At 35.9% G+C, this 18,031-nt stretch overlaps 1 non-coding gene across 1 annotated transcript; it reads left to right on the forward strand.

The window, feature by feature from the left end:
• Nucleotides 1–2,768: 2,768 nt before the first annotated feature.
• Nucleotides 2,769–2,875, forward strand: LOC123851385 (U6 spliceosomal RNA). Its single transcript, XR_006792570.1, has one exon. It is a non-coding gene; the product is annotated as a U6 spliceosomal RNA (small nuclear RNA).
• Nucleotides 2,876–18,031: the final 15,156 nt, after the last annotated feature.

Consider the following 18,031-nt stretch of genomic DNA (forward strand, 5'->3'; position numbering starts at 1 on the left):
AATATCAGTCAAGAGATTCACAAATTAAAAGGAAGTATGATACCATATACCTCAATGTGGAGAAATGAATAGGTTCAAACTTAAGTTACCATCAACTTAATATATATTGCTATATGCAGATGTTATATACAAACCAAATGGTAACCATAAATCAAAAATCAGTAATAGATATACGAAAATTAAAAAGAAAGGAATCCAAGTATATCACTAAAGAAAAAGCCAACTAATCATGAAAGAAGAGAGCAAGAGAAGAAAGGAACAAAGAAAACTACCAAAACAACCAGAAAATTGGAAACAAAATGACGATAAATACATGCCTATCAATAATTACTATGAATATAAATGCACTAAATGCTCCAAATAAAAGACATAGAGTGACAGAATGTATAAAGATACAAGACCCATCTGTATGCTGCCTACAAGAGACTCAGTTCCAACCCAAAGACACCTGCAGATTGAAAGCAAAGGGATGGAGAAGCATCTATCATGCAAATGGTTGTGAAAAAAAAAAAATCCATGGTAGCAATACTTATTTCAGATAAAATAGACTTCAAAACAAAGATAGTAACAAGAGACAAAGACAGAGACTATATAATAAGAAGAAGAACAAACTAACAAGAAGATATAACAAGTGTAAATATTTATACACCCAACATGGGTGCACCCAAATACTTAATAGTCAATAACAAACATAAAATAAGAAATCAATAGTAATTCAATACAGTAAGGGGACTCTAACACACCACTTACATCAAGGGACAGATAGTCTAAACAGAAACTCAACAAGAAAAGAGTGGCTTTGAATGACACACTGGAACTGATGGATTTAACAGATATATTCAGAACACCCCATCCTAGAGCAGAATACACATGCAAGTGTACAAGGAAAATTCTCCAGAATCGATCACATATTAGGCCACTGACTTGAAATCATTTGAGAACTAAAATATTTCTTTTTCTTGGAGCTCTGCAAACTAAATTTAAATGACTTAGGGTAAAGAAATAACCATAATAGCTCATGCATAGACAATCTTTGTGCTGTTGCTCTATGGGCCACTCAAAAGATCACCAGAGACATTTGAACTATAAGCAAGGAAGATCAGTCAAGTTGCCACTAGCTGTCCTCACTCTATCTGAAGTTGTTTCCAGTCTGACATCTACAAGTCTTATCAACTGGCTACCCTCAGAACTCAGAAACAGGCTTAACATTTGATCTAAACATTAACCATTGTTTTTCTTTTGTTTCCATAGAAATGCCTCTTATTTAACACCTGGTTACTGGAACCATAGGCCTAACTTTGAGAATAAACCTGCATCATTACCTCCTGAAATGAATTTAACTAAATTGACCTATTGTCAGAACTAAGAGACTACATCAAGGAGATGAAACCACCTACCAGTTCAACTTTTAATATGTGAAAACCCCAAGGACGTTTCAGATGGGGGAACTGAAGGGGTTCAGGACAGGTCCTCCCGCCATAATGTGTCACTTTGGCATGTGGACTCTTTTGAGCTGAAAGCACTTGAGACTCTGCAGGCTTAAAAGAAATGCTCCCCCCCCCTTAACTACATAGAACAATCTAAATTGGGGGTCTTTCCCAGAATAAGGGTTATTAGCTGAGATAAATTTTATCTCAATGACCCATCTGTATGATAGGACAAACATCTAATTAGTGAACAACTACTCTTTTTATCACCCTGTGAAATGTATTCCTTTCCTCTGAAATCCCAGACCCTTACCCCCTTCTTCTTAGTTCAGAATGGCATCTATACCTCATTTTGTCTGTCTTTGGAATTTCCATGTCTATGTGGATTCCCTGTATGTACACCTATTACACATGATTTTTTTTTTTTCTGTTACTCTGTCTCATGTTAATCTGATTCTTAGTCCAGCTAGAAGAACCTTTGAGGGGACAAGAATTCCAACTCCCTGACAAGCCATATTCGCTAATGTACTATGAGATTTTAAATGTCTCCAGAAGTGGGACTTCCATCCACTCTTTCACCATCAATTAGAAATATGGAATTTTTACCTAAAATTAGATCCACACAAATTCACTATTTTTCTTTTTCTTTCTTTCTTTCTTTCTTTCTTTCTTTCTTTCTTTCTTTCTTTCTTTCTTTCTTTCTTCTTTCTTTCTCTTTCTTTCTTCTTTCTTTCTCTTTCTTTCTTTCTTTCTTTCTTTCTTTTTTTAAAGATTTTATTTATTTTTTTTTAGAGAGCGAGCGAGAGAGAAACAGCATGAGAGGGGAGAGGATCAGAGGGAGAAGCAGGCTCCCCACTGAGCGGGGAGCCCGATGTGGGACTCGATCCCAGGACCCTGGGATCATGACCTGAGCCGAAGGCAGACGCTTAACCATCTGAGCCACCCAGGCGCCCTCTTTCTTTCTTTCTTTCTTTGTTTCTTTTTCTTTCTTTCTTCTTTCTTCTTTCTTTCTCTCTCTCTCCCTCTCTCTCTTTCTTTCATTCTTTCTTTCTTTCTTCCTTCCTTCCTTCTTTCTGTTCTTTTTTTTTTGAAACTTCCCTAACTGCTTTTATTTTCCCCTCCTTTATGGTTCTATACCTTTCACAGATGTGATTAAAATGCCATGTCCTGACTTTTTATGCTTACTACTAGTAGTAATTCTGCAAAACTGCATGTTATTAGCACAGGTAGTACATTATACAGGTAAAAAGCCTAGAGTCCAAAATAAGACTGCCTGGATTTGAGTCCTGGCTCTGCCACACACATCACTGTCTCATTTTCCTCATCTATAAAATGGGGACAGTGCTCACTTCAGCAGAACATATCCTAAAATTAGAATGATACAAAGAAGGTTAGCATGGCCCCTGTACAAGGATGACACACAAATTCGTGAAATGCTCCATATTTTTTGGACCTTAAGGAGGGAACGTGATGTAATGAGCACTGGCTATTATATAAGACTGATTAATCACTGAACTCTACCTCTGAAACTAATAATATACTATATATTAATTAATTGAATTTAAATTTTAAAAAATAAAATAAAATAAAATGGGGACAATCATAGCACATGTGTAACTCTTAGAAGACTAATTAACACATGCATGCTCACACGCTAATTTTAATTATGATCTCCAGAGTATAACAAAGAACATGTTTCTCAAAGGAAAACAGTTTATGGTATAAATATATATTAATTTTATATATGGTATAAATACAATCATATGTATAGATAAATACGGTCATTAAATTTTAGTAAAATCATCTACAGATTATTTATATAATGCATTTTTCTACTACTACTTATTAAAAAAAAAAATCCCAACCACTTCAAATTATCTTGGATATGGTATGGTAGAAGAGAAAGAGCAGGATTTTTATTTAGAAAACCTATACAGGTTTCTCCCACTATTCAAAATTAGAGCATTCCGGTGAAACCTTTCATAAGCCAAAAGGTTTCACAAACCTTTTTATATCACATAAAGCAAAGAGTAGTCCCTGGTTTCCAAAAGTTTGCATTAAGCCACTTCATTTTTAAGAAAGACCTGCATTAATACCTGTTTTTGCTAACCAAAGTAAATCTGAGAGGATTTTCACTTTTACAGAAAAAATCCGTTAGCATACTAATGTAGGTCTTTTGTAAAAGCAAAGATGGGTAATATTTGTACTCAAATTTTAGCTCTAACATTTACTTACTGTGTGCCTGCATGCAAAATTCTTACCTCCCCGAGACTCATTCTCTTTGTAAAGTAAGGATAATAATAGTACTCACTTCATAAGATTTTTATGAGGTTTAAATAACTTTGGAAATACTCAATAATATACATTTTTATGTTAAATGTTCAAAAATATTCAGAACTCTGTGTAGTTTGACTTCCTGGCTTGATATTCATGATGGTTAATTTTATGTGTGAACTTGAAGGGTGTTTTTGGATGAGATTAATATTTAAATCAGTGGGCTTTGAGTAAGTACATTGCCTTTCATAATGTTTATGGACCTCATCCAATCAGTTGAAAGCCTGAATAGAACAACAACAACAACAACAACAAAACCCCCCAGAGAAAGAAAGAATTCTCCAGAAGCTTGTTTTTGGGCTTTATCTGCACCATGAGCTCTCCAGGGTCTCAGTACTGCCAGTCCACACTGCAGATTCGGACTAGCAAGCCATTGCAATTGCCTGAGCCAATTCCTTATAATAAACCTTTCCCCAAAAATATGCACATTCTATTGGTTTTGTTTCTCCGCAGAACCCTGACTAACAGAATATCCCAGCTCTACAACTTACCGTGACTTTGTACAAATTACTTAACCACTCTTAGCCTTATTTCTTCATCTACAAAATGAAAATAACAATGCTTACCTAACTTGCTTGTTGTGAGAATTAACTGAGTTAAAATCTATAAAGTGGCTAGCCCACTATTTGGCACCTAGGAAGTTCTCAGGAAATGCTTCATGGAGTACCTGAAAGCAGGAGACACTATTTCCCCAGATAAGGATGTGGCTGTTTTCCATTATTTTGTTCAAGAACTAAAAGAACATGGGTTTATAAACAGTCTCTTTAAAGCAAAATACACAATCGCCAGGAAAAATTCTTTCAGAAAAGTGAGGTAGGTCCCACAGATAAAAATTTGGTATATGAAAAATGTTTCACTATTTTCTCAGATGCAGCCATTTTCTCAGACCTACCAGAGCCACATCATGTGTGGTCAATGTAATCTTAGGGCACTGGAGCAATGAGAAAACTAAGCTAATATATGCCTCATCTTGTCTGCCCTATGTGGTCCCTACTTCAGGTAAGTTTCTATATCCTAAGTTTGTGTATCACCATTTTCTGAGAAGGCATTTATGTATCCCCATGACACCAATTTATTATTTTAAAAAAGAACATACCAAAAAAGATTTGTTTATTTTGTAGTCTAGTCCAGTCTATTACATCTTGCATTGCTAGTTTCAACCTACTCAATTAATTTTACAATTCATTGGTTGGTTGCCAACCAGAGTTTGAAAATCACTGCTCTTTATATTGTTTAATAAAAAAATGTATTTCATTTTGCTACCCCTCCCTGCTGTATATTCTAGTCAAGACTCCTTTTCCACATGGGAGGCCATTCATTCCTGCTGAAAAGCCACTCTTATTCACTTCCTTCCTGGCACCTTCTGCTCATTCTACATACTCTTCCTGGTTGTTTATGCATGGTAATTGGCTCTGTCACACTTCAAGCATATGATTCTTAGAACAAAAATGCTATACGTCAAGAAAAATGACCTTTTTTAAGTATAAGAAATGGTGACAAGTCCATAAATTTTGTTCCATTCTGGAGTGGAAAACAAATACTCTTAGTTTTTTATTGCCATGTAACAAATTGCCACAAAGTTAGTGGTTTTGAAAAAATACATTTCCATGGGCCAGGTGTCCAGAAACAAGTTAGTTGGGTCATCTGCTTAGCATCTCACCAGAGTGAAATCAAGGTGTTGGCTGGGGCTGTGATCTCATTTGGGGCTCAAGTTCCTACTCCAAGCTCATTGGTTGTTGGCAGAATTCAGGTTCCTTGTTGCTATGGCTATAGAACTCATGGTGGCTGGCTTCTTCAAGGTCTGCAGTAGGATATCTCAGGAATGGCTTAGTCCCTTTTTGAAAAGCCCACAGGATCACACCACACCTACCCAGGATAATCTCCCTTGTGATTAGCTATAAGTCAACTGGTTAGTAACCTAATCATGATAGTGTTATCGCGTTCACAGTTCCTGCTCATGCTCAAGGGGTATGGAAATCATAGAGGATATATATATCAAGTCTTAAGAATTATCTCAGAATTTAGTCTACCACACTAAACATCTCAGTTTTCCAAGATAAGTCCTGGGTTTAGCACCGAAAACCCCACATCCCAGGGAAGACCTTCAGTCACAGGCAAACTGGTATAGTTGGTCACATTATCCGCAGAACCTGGGCATGGAACTTGTTCCTGTTCTTCTCTGATACAATGTTTGTAAAGAACGTTGAAATGTGTCGATAGTCAGATGCTCGAGTCAGTATCGTAGAAACACTTGACCAAAACCCTATATTTTTCTTGGTCATATTCCACCTACCGTACACACTAAACAATGTTTATAAATGAAACACTTTGGAGAGGGAAGGAATATCACATTTTCAGGGCTCCTTTTGGATATGCTATGTGTGTCAGTTAATAAATACAGAATTATCTCAGTGATGTGATATAAAACTTTTTTTTCTAATTGTAGGCAACAAGAGGTAAAGTCAGCAGTATTTTTAGAACAACTCTAATTAATTTTAAAAATTACTAGTGTGCATAAATTTTATTTTTTTATCCCCCTGAATTTGTTTTACACACTCCTACCTAAATTCAACAAACAGATTATCTTAATAATATTGAAGAATTATAGAATAATAAATGTGGTACTGAGTAAACCATTAAATTATAGTTTATTATCACTTTTTCTATTTTCTTGGTCCTCACTTTTAAATATTATTAGGCAAGTAAAATCCAAAGGAAGATGGGACTTTCTGAGAAAAAGAAAACCTGAATTTTATATTTTGTTATGCATTTTGCTCTCTTCCCATGAGTGGGAAATTATTTTCCTAAATCAAAAACTGAAACCAAGATAATTGTTTTCTATTAATTTATTTCTACTTAACTTATTTTACAACATTTAAAAATAGAATACAAATTGCAAAGGGAAAAAAATCTAGAATATTTATCCCCATAGTAGAATATACGTTTCCAGCTTCTATTGGTTATTGGTTCCCTGGAGTTCTTGATATTGAAATGTGATACGTTTGTACTACTGTTCTCTATTTGGAAAGATACATCAATGGCCATTGTTCTTTTTATTATTTGATTTTAGCTTGAACTTCTCCCTCTCTTTCTTCTGTCAGAACAAATTCAGGTGCATAAAAAGATAGTCCTCAGGTACCTAGTTATTATAAATGACTTCTCATTCTACTTTACATAGGTTTTACTATCAGCTCAAGAAATTTCTTTAAAGTATTAATGGACTTAAGCAATTCTACTCAAAATGACATTTGACTTTTTATTTAAGTTTCAGATGCTTTTCCTTTTCATATAAATATTCAGTGCCCGTGTCTCCTTCCATTTATTTTCCAAAGGCTTACTTCAGTGTACATGTACATGTGTTCAGTATCATTTGTTGCTTCATGCCAAATATTTCTAATATAATGAGTTTATGTGTTGATTTGGGGGTTTGGGTTTTTTGGTTGTTTTTCCCCTGTATAAGAAGAATTTCTTTTGCTTTCTAGTTTGACCAGTAGACAAACACCAGCGAGATAATACTTCACTGTCCTGATGACTTGTCATCATAAGCAAGGAGGTTATTTCACCACCCCAAACTTGGGAGATCATTTTCCTCTTTCCATTTTCTAGAAGTTTAAGTTAATTTATTTTAAGAAGCACTCAGAAGGAAGGAGGGCAAGGATTTAATACACAACATGGAATTCTGCACTATATGCCTTACTATATCTTAGTAAAACATATTTTGACATAATTGGTGGTTCTGGAATTCTTCCCAGAAGCATAGAAGTGCCTACAATGGGGATAAAACTGAACTACCGACGCTAAATCTAGACACTCATTTCAGACTTTTAATTCTGCCATATGTAAATGTCTTTCCAGGCCTTAAAAATAAAGAAAAAAAGCTTCATTCAGAATGTTTAAGTATATCAAAGAGCACTGTTTCATGGTTACTGCCAATGTTCATTGTTAAACACAGAGGGCCTTGAAGGAAACACAGACTGCTTAGAAATAGAATATTCATCAAGTTATAATGGTTGATGATTATATTGCTACATTCGCAAGTTGTTTCCCAAATATATTGCAAAACAACACTTACATGTTGGCATCATATCACCACAACTGGCCAAGAGTGTTTACTAGGAAAGTTTACTAGAAAGAAAATCAATGTTTACAAGGAAACAAAAAGAAATAGACAAAAAATAAAAAATAACACATCCAGTATTTGATAAACTCATGGAAAAGCCAAATGCTCCTGAAGTTGCTTTTTTTTTTGGTGTCAGTTGAGATTAAATTTCAACAACTTCAAATCTAAGGAATGTCGACAGTTGAGATTCCATTATTTTTGCAAGTAAGTCCACCATTTGTCAGTCTTTTAACCTTAACAAATTGTGAAGAGTTGGTTCACTAAGTTTTTTCACTCCTTTATGAACCCTGTCCAAAAAGACTATTTAATGTTTTCATTTGGTGACATTAGCTGAACATTCCAGCCCTTTTATATAGGCTTCTGCTTTCTGGCAGCTGATTAGACTTCGTTTGAATCATCCAGATATACTTAAGGGTATTTCTTCTCTACTGTGTTATCTAGCTAATCCATGTACACAACTTAGAAAGTTTCACTTGGCAATGAAAATTTCCAATACCTGGCTTCCAGAGAAATTATCAACTTATAAAACTGAAAACCTGATTGGACTTATTAACCCAATTCACTTAGGGTTTACAAATAACATATAACATTCTTAAAGGAGCCTACACTACTTACCCAGAAATGATATATTTCTAGTTTTTATCAAACCCTCAGTTTCACCTTTTCACTGGCAGAACTCATCATAAAACATACCATGTAACTTGCAGATATTTCTACTTTGTATATGTGTGATCAAAGACATATATAGATATGTATATAGAAAACTATAATCCTTTTCACAGTGATGACCTTTAGGTTTGTTTAGATGATTATGTCAGCTATTTCCTCTTAATATTTCCTTCATTCTTAATACAGCTATTTGCCTCTGGGCAAGGGAAATAAGGCTTCTGAGAGGTTAACTAGTATAGATAGGCACATAAATATTGCTATCCTATTTGACTGTGTCCTTGTCTTCCAACTTTCTTCTGTTCTCATTCTCTACTAAAGGAAGCATGGTTTCTAATAGCAATCAGATTTAGTCCTTTGTCTCAATTCTGGTTTCCAGTATTTCTTGTCTTGTTTGCAAGATTATAATAATCTCCAAACTAAATTCTTAGTCTCAGGTGTCTTTGCCCTTGAATCCACTCTCTATTTCATTGTCAAATTTATCTTTTCAAGCATCACTTACAACTTGTAATCCTCTGTGACCACGTTCTTACAATGGTATTCTGTCGTTACTGAATCAAATCCAAACTTATCATTAGAGAATTCAAACCCCATAATCTAACAACACTCCCTCTCTCTAGCCACTGATGTTGACCTTCATTCTGGTTAAATACCTCTTCTTTTCATCCCATCCATACTCTTTATGAATGTCTTGACATATTTATGTGATTCAGCTATTCATTCATACTGCAAAATGAATGTTATATTAAAATAACAGAAAAATCCAAGAGAAATTGCCCACAAGCCTATAACAATAAAATATTTTGACTTTTTTTCTTCATATAATAATAACAGCAAGTAGTTATATGGTGTTTATCAGGTATCAGGCCCTATTTTTTAGAAAACTTTATTTATTTGAGAGAGAGAGAGAGAGAATGGGGAGAGGGGAAGAGAAAGAGGGAGAGAGAATCTCAAGAAGACTGCACTGAGCATAGAGTCCAATGTGGAACTCAATTCCACAACACTGAGATCATGATCGGAGCTGAAATCAAAAGTTAGATACTTAAACCACTGAGCCACCCACGTGCCCCTGTCAGGCCCTATTTCAATGGCTTTAAAAATATTATCTCTACAGCCAGCATCTATTTTGATTGGTTTGGTGCCTGTGCCATACTGCTTATTAAATATAGTGGATACCATCCTTAGAAACAGAGGTGGTCAGAAAAGGCTTTCATCTGTGCTAGGTTAAAAGCAGGAGTACTAGAAAAATTCAGGCCCGGGAAGGAATATGCTAAGGAGCACCAGAGTTCAAGATAACATAGAAAATTTTAAGTAGGCTAGTATATGTGGAGTGAAAAGAAAGTAGTGGATTGAGAAAGAAAGCTAGAAATGCATGTTCCAGAAAGATCATGATGGGCCTTGAAAATTATTAAATCCAGTAAGGGACCAAAGTACGGAAATGCTATGTTCAGATTAGTATTTTAGAAACTTTACTTCTCCAGCACTGTGGAGATTTAAACAGTTAGGTTGTAGGCAGGATTACTTGTGTGGGAAGAACTTTTTCTAACTCTGTCACATTTGTCTATCTCAAATTCTGTCAACAGCATTGAGTTTTAAACCTCTTTTCCAAGTTCAAGTGGGACACAGCATTTTTTCTTTTCTCCAAAAACTGTCTTATGTCAGTCCATCAGGAATGCCCATCTCTATTCTGTATTCACGTCATTTTCCAGATCATTTTTTTTTTCTAAAGACTTGTTACCAAACTTAAAACCTAAAGTCCTTTTAGCTTACAAAGTCTTATATAATCTTTTCTCTGGTCATGTCCATGAGTTCATCTCATATCACTCTTACACTCACTTACTATGGTCCAGCCACACTGGACTTATTTTATTACATGAACAAATGAAGGACTTGGCATTAGTTGTTTACTTCTGCCTGGAATCCACCAACACCCTCCCCCTTTCTCCAAAACTACTATAGCTGGATCCTTCTCACTCTTCATATCTCAGCTTAAATATCACATCAAAGAAGCCTTTCCTAACCAGTATTTACTAAAGAGCAAATAAGACACCTTATTATTCTTTTAAACTTCTGTGCATAGTAGATATTCTCTGCTACTCTTCTCATTATTTGTTAGCGTGTTGGTTTGTATATTTGTTTATTATCTGTCTTCCTTCAACACTAGAATATACACAATGAAAAGACAAGAACCTTGTCTATCTCACTTAATGTTGAATTGCCAGGGACAGGGACAAAGTAGGTGTTCAATAAATATTTGTAGAAGGAATAAATGAATCAAGTGCACACTGCCCACATTGATTCACCTAAAAAAAAACAAAAAACAAAAAAAACTAGAGCTCTGTTGACTGAATGACAATAAGCAATTGTTTATAAAATCTTCATGGGATTAATTATTTATGCTTGATTTATTTTACATATCAATACACAACTGATGCATATACACAATGTGAATATCAAAGAATAATGCTGTTATTTTATACCTCAAAAGCCCTTAAAGCGATGGAGTTTTTAGAGCTTCTCAAGTTGAGAGAAAAGTACGACAGAAATATGATAAGCTACTAATAATTTATGAACAAAAAATAGAGAGAAGATGTCAATGCACAATTTTATGGACCTTGGTTCATGTTTGTCAACATTTCTTGAATGTACACACGGTATTACTTAAACAAATTTTATCACACAAATGTAGGATATTTTCTGGTGGATATAAATAATGAGATGCTTCCTATTACTTTTGGTTATAAAATAAACCAAATTTTTCACAATGCCCTATTGTTTCCTTGAGGCTTTATTCTTGCACATGTTGTGCAAATAAACCCTGTATACACTCCTATATTCAATAATTATTGATTACTGCAAACAAAGAACACTGGCCAATAAGAGAGAAGAGAAAGTGCAGAAATAGATCTACATATTTACTAAAATGTGATTTATGACAACTAAATAGAAACATTGAAAGACGATTTGAACAGAAAATTCACAAAGTTGGTATCTAAGTGATTAAGAAATGCATGAAAATGTGCAAAGCTTATCAGTTATCAAGAAAAATGCAAATTAAAACCACAAAAACTACAAATCCACCAATATAACTAAAATGAAAAAAAATAAAAAATATATGTTGGCAAGGATAATATAAAACAACTATAACTCTCTTACTCTGTTGGTGGAAGTATAAATTGGTGCAACTACTTTGGAAAACTGGTAGTACCTACTAAAGCTGAACATATGTCTACTCTAAATCAGCAATTCTACTTTGGCACTTTGGCATGTAATTAACAGAAATGCCTACATCTTGCTCACCAAAGAATATGAATTAGAACATCTATGGCAGCACTATTTGTAAAACCCTCAGACTTGAAGTTGTTTATATATAGTAGAATGAATAAATATTGGTATATTCACAGAATAAAATATTACATAGCAATCATAAATTAAAAAATGCAACAACACCAAGTGGCATGGGTAAGTCTTACAAATGTAATGCTGAGTGAAAGAATTTAGACACAAAAAAGTACCTACTGTATTTTCCAATTATATAAAGTACAAGAACAAACAAATAAATGTAATTTATTATTGTAATTAACTACTGAATGGATATGTAAATCATTTAAAAAACTTAAACCCTACATTATACAAGCATCACTGATAATTGATTTAATACATTTATTTAAAAAGTATGGTCATTGTACCCTTTACCAGTAATGTAATCTCTTATTATGAAATTGCTCCTAGGAGAAAATAATATTGTACTTAAATTATTTCATCTTGAGGGGCGTCTGGGTGGCTCAGTCATTAAGCATCTGCCTTCGGCTCAGGTCATGATCCCAGAGTCCTGGAATCAAACCCCGCATCCGGCTCTCTGCTCAGCGGAAAGTTATGTACATAACTTCCCTCTCCCACTCCCCCTGCTTGTGTTCCCTCTCTGGTTGTGTCTCTCTCTGTCAAATAAATAAATAAAATCTTTTTTAAAAATTTCATCTTGAAATTCTTTATGGGAAAAATCTACTATTTGAAGATTGTATTTGATTAAGGAAAAAGTCTGGTACTCAAGAAGGATACTGTGACATTTGCTATTTTTGAATGGACTTTAATCTGTCAAACATACTTCTCAAAATTCTCTTATGAGAAGTTACCTTTAAATGCAAGAATTTCTCCTTTAAAGTTAAATGTATTACATCAGTATCTTTTTTTTTCACAAATGGAAAAAAGAAAGCCCAGTTACATTTTTTCCCCAAAATACTTGTAATATATATTTATGAATCATAGAAATTTATGATGAATTGAAAGGATACAGAAGAGTAAATACCACTTTAAAACAAAAATACTTATGAAAGTAAGTCCTAAGCATCTTGGATATATTCCTTTGATTATTTTATACTGTCTACTCTCATGAGTATCAATATGAGGCTGTATTTGAAACTAACCTACAAATACACTGCTTCCCATAACTGCTTACATTTGGGCTTTGTGCTACATCCTTAATTACTTACTATTATTAATTTGGTGTTCTAGTTGTCAGAAGTATACATAAGGCCAGAAATGTATGAACATTTCAATTTACTAAATTACTGTACATAACTTCACTGTTTAAGTGAGGCTATCAATGTAAAGAAACTTATTGATGTAGCAGAAACATTTTCTCCCTGCATGTGCTCAGAGCATTTGCAATACTCTAAGGGAAACTTAAATAGAAAAACAAACAAACACAAAAAATAATAATTATTGAGTCTCAACACTACAGCCTATTCAATTCTATACTTCTAAACCAAATTCCCATTCTGTTCTCAAGACCAATGAAAAGTGTACGTAAAGACATAGCTAAAAATGGTGAAGTTAACCTGGCATTTTTTTCCCTTTCTCTTTATAAATCAGTGCAAACAAGGAGAAGAGTGAAAAACAGAAAAACAAACTTCATTTGCAACAAAATAAGAGATATCTCAAATTCCAAATGGCAAATCTGGAGAAAGACTGCCAAAATCATTGGTGGTCAAGTAGAATTGAAATCAAGGAGACAGAATGCCTGTGGCTAAAGATCTCAGTAAAACCTGGTAAATAAGTTGGATAGCCTGAAATACAAAACCAGTGATGACTTATTTTCTACAACAGGAAAAGTATTAAAGAGTAGTAGTTGAAGCTTTCTTGGACTCCATTAAACATGAAGTCTTGAGAAGCTGTGGAGATGAGACTAAATCAGAAATAATGTAAACATGTAGCATTTACAGGAAATTAATAATTACTAATATATTAATTATATAAATTAGATACCTATATTATATAATTATATGCAAATTTTAATCTATAAATTATTAATAGTTATTATTAATAACCAATCAATGAGTCAGGGAAAAATAGACTCCACCTGTCCTGATTCTAGTTTCCTGAGTCTAAAAAAAATCACACTCTTACGTAGTCCTTTGACATCAGGAGAATATCTGATAGTTTAGATCATCTTCTTGCTTCCTCACTCAGAGAGAAGAGCGACCATTTTGACATACATGCAAAGTATGCTCCTCACCTAAGAGGGGAAAAGCCAAGAAATGCATTTGAAAGTCAACCCATAAGGACACATGTCTATTGAAAGACTGAGATTTAATCATAATGTAATTGAATGTTTCCCCTCTTCCACATCTTACCTTCACACAACAGAGCTCCAGTATAATCACAGAGCAGAAATAGCTATAAAATTTAGACGTTCTCTGAGGAGTAGTCCAAAGTCAAGAGAGGAGATGAAAATGACGTTAGAGGAATTTGAAGTCATTGGTACATCTAGCTACAGCCAAAATTAAACAAATCCAACTCCTAGCCAAATGAACATAAACCATCATGTGAGATGTCTATTCAGTTCCTAATACTTGAAACATGTATGGATTTTTTCAAGGTTTTATTTAAATTCCTGTTAGTTAACATACAGTGTAATATTAGTTTCAAGTGTACAGTTTAGTGATTCATTACATACAACAACCAGTGCTCATCACTACAAGTGCCCTCCTTCACCCATCACCCATTTAACACCCATTTAACACCCACCTCCTCTCCAGTAATCCTCAGTTTGTTCTCTACAGTTAAAAGTTTTTTTCCTGGTTTGTCTCTTTTTTACCCCCATATGTTCATCTGTTTTACTTCTTAAATTCCACAAATGAATGAAATCGTATGGTATGTGTCTTTGACTGAATTATTTCGCTTAGCATAATATTCTCTAGCTCCATCCGCATCATTGCAAATAGCAAAATTTCATTATTTTTTATGGTTGAGTAATATTCCATTATACATATTTATGCCATCTCTTCTTTATCCATTCATCAGTCGATGGACATGTGGGCTTTTTACTTAATTTGGCTATTGTTGATAATGCTGCTACAAACATAGGGGTGCATGTATCCCTTTGAATTAGCATTTTTGTACTTTATGGGTAAATTCCTAGTAGTGCAATTGCTGGATCTAAGGGTAGTTCTATTTTTTTACTTTTTGAGGAAGCTCTATAGTGTTTTCCAGAGTGGTCGTACCAGTTTGCATCCCCACCAACCGTGCAAGAGGGTTCCCTTTCTCTGTATCCTCACTAACACCGGTTGATTCCTGGGTTGTTAATTTTAGCCATTCTGACTGGTGTGAGGTGACTTGTGATTGTAGTTTTGATTTGTATTTCCCTGATGATCAGTGATGTTGAGCTTCTTTTCAAGTGTCTCTTAGCCATCTGTATGCATTCTTTGGAAAAATGTCTATTCATGCCTTCCACCCATATTTTAACTGGATTATTTGTTTTTGGGTGTTCGTTTCATAAGTTCTTTATATTTTGGATACTGAGATGGTGTAGGCTTGTAGACCCCTTGCAGGCCAGGGTCATTTGAGGACTGCACTGAGGTTAAGGTCGGCCGGGCAGGCCTAGGCCAGGAGGAGAAAATGTTCTCTTCCCCTTACCTCATGTTGCAAGGCCTAAATGCCTGGATCAGCAGGAAGTGGCTCTTGCCTAGCTTAAAGTGTATCTCTCTAAACAGGAGTGTTCTTTCTAAAGACAAAGAACATGTTGTCTCCAAAGGAAGGATGGCTAAGAGAATTCTTTATTCTGCAAGCATAAGCAGGATGTATTTTGTTCTTATTGAATTTCGTGTATATTTCACTTCACAGATGTTGGCTTGATACTTTAAGTATACATTGTTATGTTTATCTGATCACTGCGAGTATATAGCTATGTGAGTAATAAACAGCAGTATGCAGTTGCAAGTGCTGCCTTTGCTCTGCATCCCCTGTGTCCTGGTGATTTCGTAGACCCTTACCCAGGGACCCCAACGCACTAGACGTTGACAATTGGCGCCCGAACAGGGACCCTGAAGGACGTACAGGAAGGGTGAGTAACTTAATTAAGTACAGGGTGATGGGACAAGAAACTTCTACTCCTTATGTTCGAATGCTGAAGCATTCTCTTGCTGTCTATGGTATCACTGTTGCTTCTAATGATATTGAGCTGTGCTTGAAGGTGGTTCGGGAATGGAATCCTTGGTTTCCAGAGGAGGGAATCTTAGACATAGATAACTGGCAGCGAGTTCGACATAATGTCGAGAAGGCAATGAGACAGGGAGAAAAAATTCCCGTGCGGTTTTGGTCTATTTGGTCGATTATTTTTACAGTGCTTAAAGCTATGGAGGATGACCGCACGGTCGAAGACTTCCATAAGGAGATGGCTCCTTCAATACAAGACCTCCCTTTAGATACGGATGAGAAAAGGGCGGTAGAGAAAGATACCTTTAAGCTTACACCATCCCGTGAGCCTAGTGAGTGTGGTAATGAAGAACCAAAACCGAAAGTAAAGTCGGATCCCGAGGTGGAGCGTGTGTGGAAGGTTTTTCAGCAGGTTATGGCTATGACGGAGGAGTCTAAGAAACCCTCTAGGAAGCCCTCTGCTCCGCCTTTGCCGTCTGTACCAGCTCTTTCTTCTAAAAATCCTTTCCTTTCTGCTGCTTTAGCTGAGCTTGATGCGCTAGAGGATAGCGATGATGAGGCTGGCGCAGCTAATTCTGTCTTTGCTTTTCCTGTTATTAGGCCTCCCCCGGTCCAGGGAGTGGCACAAGCACCATATTATGAAGGAATAGGTATAGAAGATATTGGTCGCTTGAAAAAGGCAGTGTCTTTATATGGACCACAATCACATTATGTTAAGGAGCTAGTTAATGGTCTGGCTCGACATTATAATAATTTTTCTCCTGAGGACTGGAGGGTCCTCTGTCGGGCTCTTTTAAAGGAGCCTGAATATCTGCAGTGGCAGATGTGGTTTTCTGAACTTTGTATGTATGTACATGTGGTAATAGATACATATTCCCAATTTATATGGGCCACAGCACAAAGTGGCGAAACTGCACAACATGTTATCACCCATCTTTTAGAAACTTTTGCTGTGATGGGTTTACCATCTATTATTAAAACAGATAATGGACCTGCATACAGCAGTAAAAAATTTCAAACTTTCTGTGAACAATATGGTATCATGCATAAAACAGGCATTGAATACAATCCTCAAGGGCAAGCCATTGTAGAACGTGTGCATAGTACTTTAAAGTTGCAAATTAAAAAATTAAAAAGGAGGAAAAAGGATCATATCTTAGCATTCACTCAATCAAATGCACGTTCCATTTTGCAACAAGCTCTGTTCACATTAAATTTCTTGAATCTTCCGCAGGGAGATATCCTTTCCCGTGCAGAGAAACAGTTCATAGAGGGAGAGGTCGCTCCCCCTCCATTAAAGGAACATATATGGTTTAAACCGACTGCAGATGCAGAATGGCAACCGGGGCTATTGCTCTGCAGAGGGAAGGGTTATGCTTATGTCTCCACAGAGGATGGACGGACCTGTTCCTGGCTCCCCGCGCGATGGATCCGGTCAAGGGCCAATTCGAATGGCACCGTATCCCACCAGACGACGGATGGGGAATCCAGACCAAGATGAACTTCCATTACAGGCCATGGCACATCTGAATTTGGGAGGACGACGTCGCTGTCGGCAGATATTTGCTACTGCTTTGCCGATTTGGGGGCAAATTAAAAAGCTTAGTGGGGAAGGGCAAAAAATCCTGCAGCGAACAGGGAAGGCTTGTACGCCTGAAAATTTATTTTTGGCTATGTGTGCCTTGCTTACTGTATCATCTTCTGCCGATTCAAAGTTTGGGGCACACTGCTGGAGGAATGGGATTTGTATTGTTGATTGTTATCTTATGCTTTATGCTGTTGCATTTTTGCTATCTAAAGCCTTCCCAGAATTCTATGGCCATCCTTTGGAGGGCACTTTTATTAAAACAAAAGAAAAAAGAGGGAATTGAGATGGTGTAGGCTTGTAGACCCCTTGCAGGCCAGGGTCATTTGAGGACTGCACTGAGGTTAAGGTCGGCCAGGCAGGCCTAGGCCAGGAGGAGAAAATGTTCTCTTCCCCTTATCTCATGTTGCAAGGCCTAAATGCCTGGATCAGCAGGAAGTGGCTCTTGCCTAGCTTAAAGTGTAT

Source organism: Mirounga angustirostris, unplaced genomic scaffold, assembly GCF_029215605.1.
Source record: "Mirounga angustirostris isolate CCGP_5_RB_7025 unplaced genomic scaffold, mMirAng1.0.hap1 SCAF_11, whole genome shotgun sequence".
In the NCBI taxonomy this organism is placed as follows: domain Eukaryota; kingdom Metazoa; phylum Chordata; class Mammalia; order Carnivora; family Phocidae; genus Mirounga; species Mirounga angustirostris.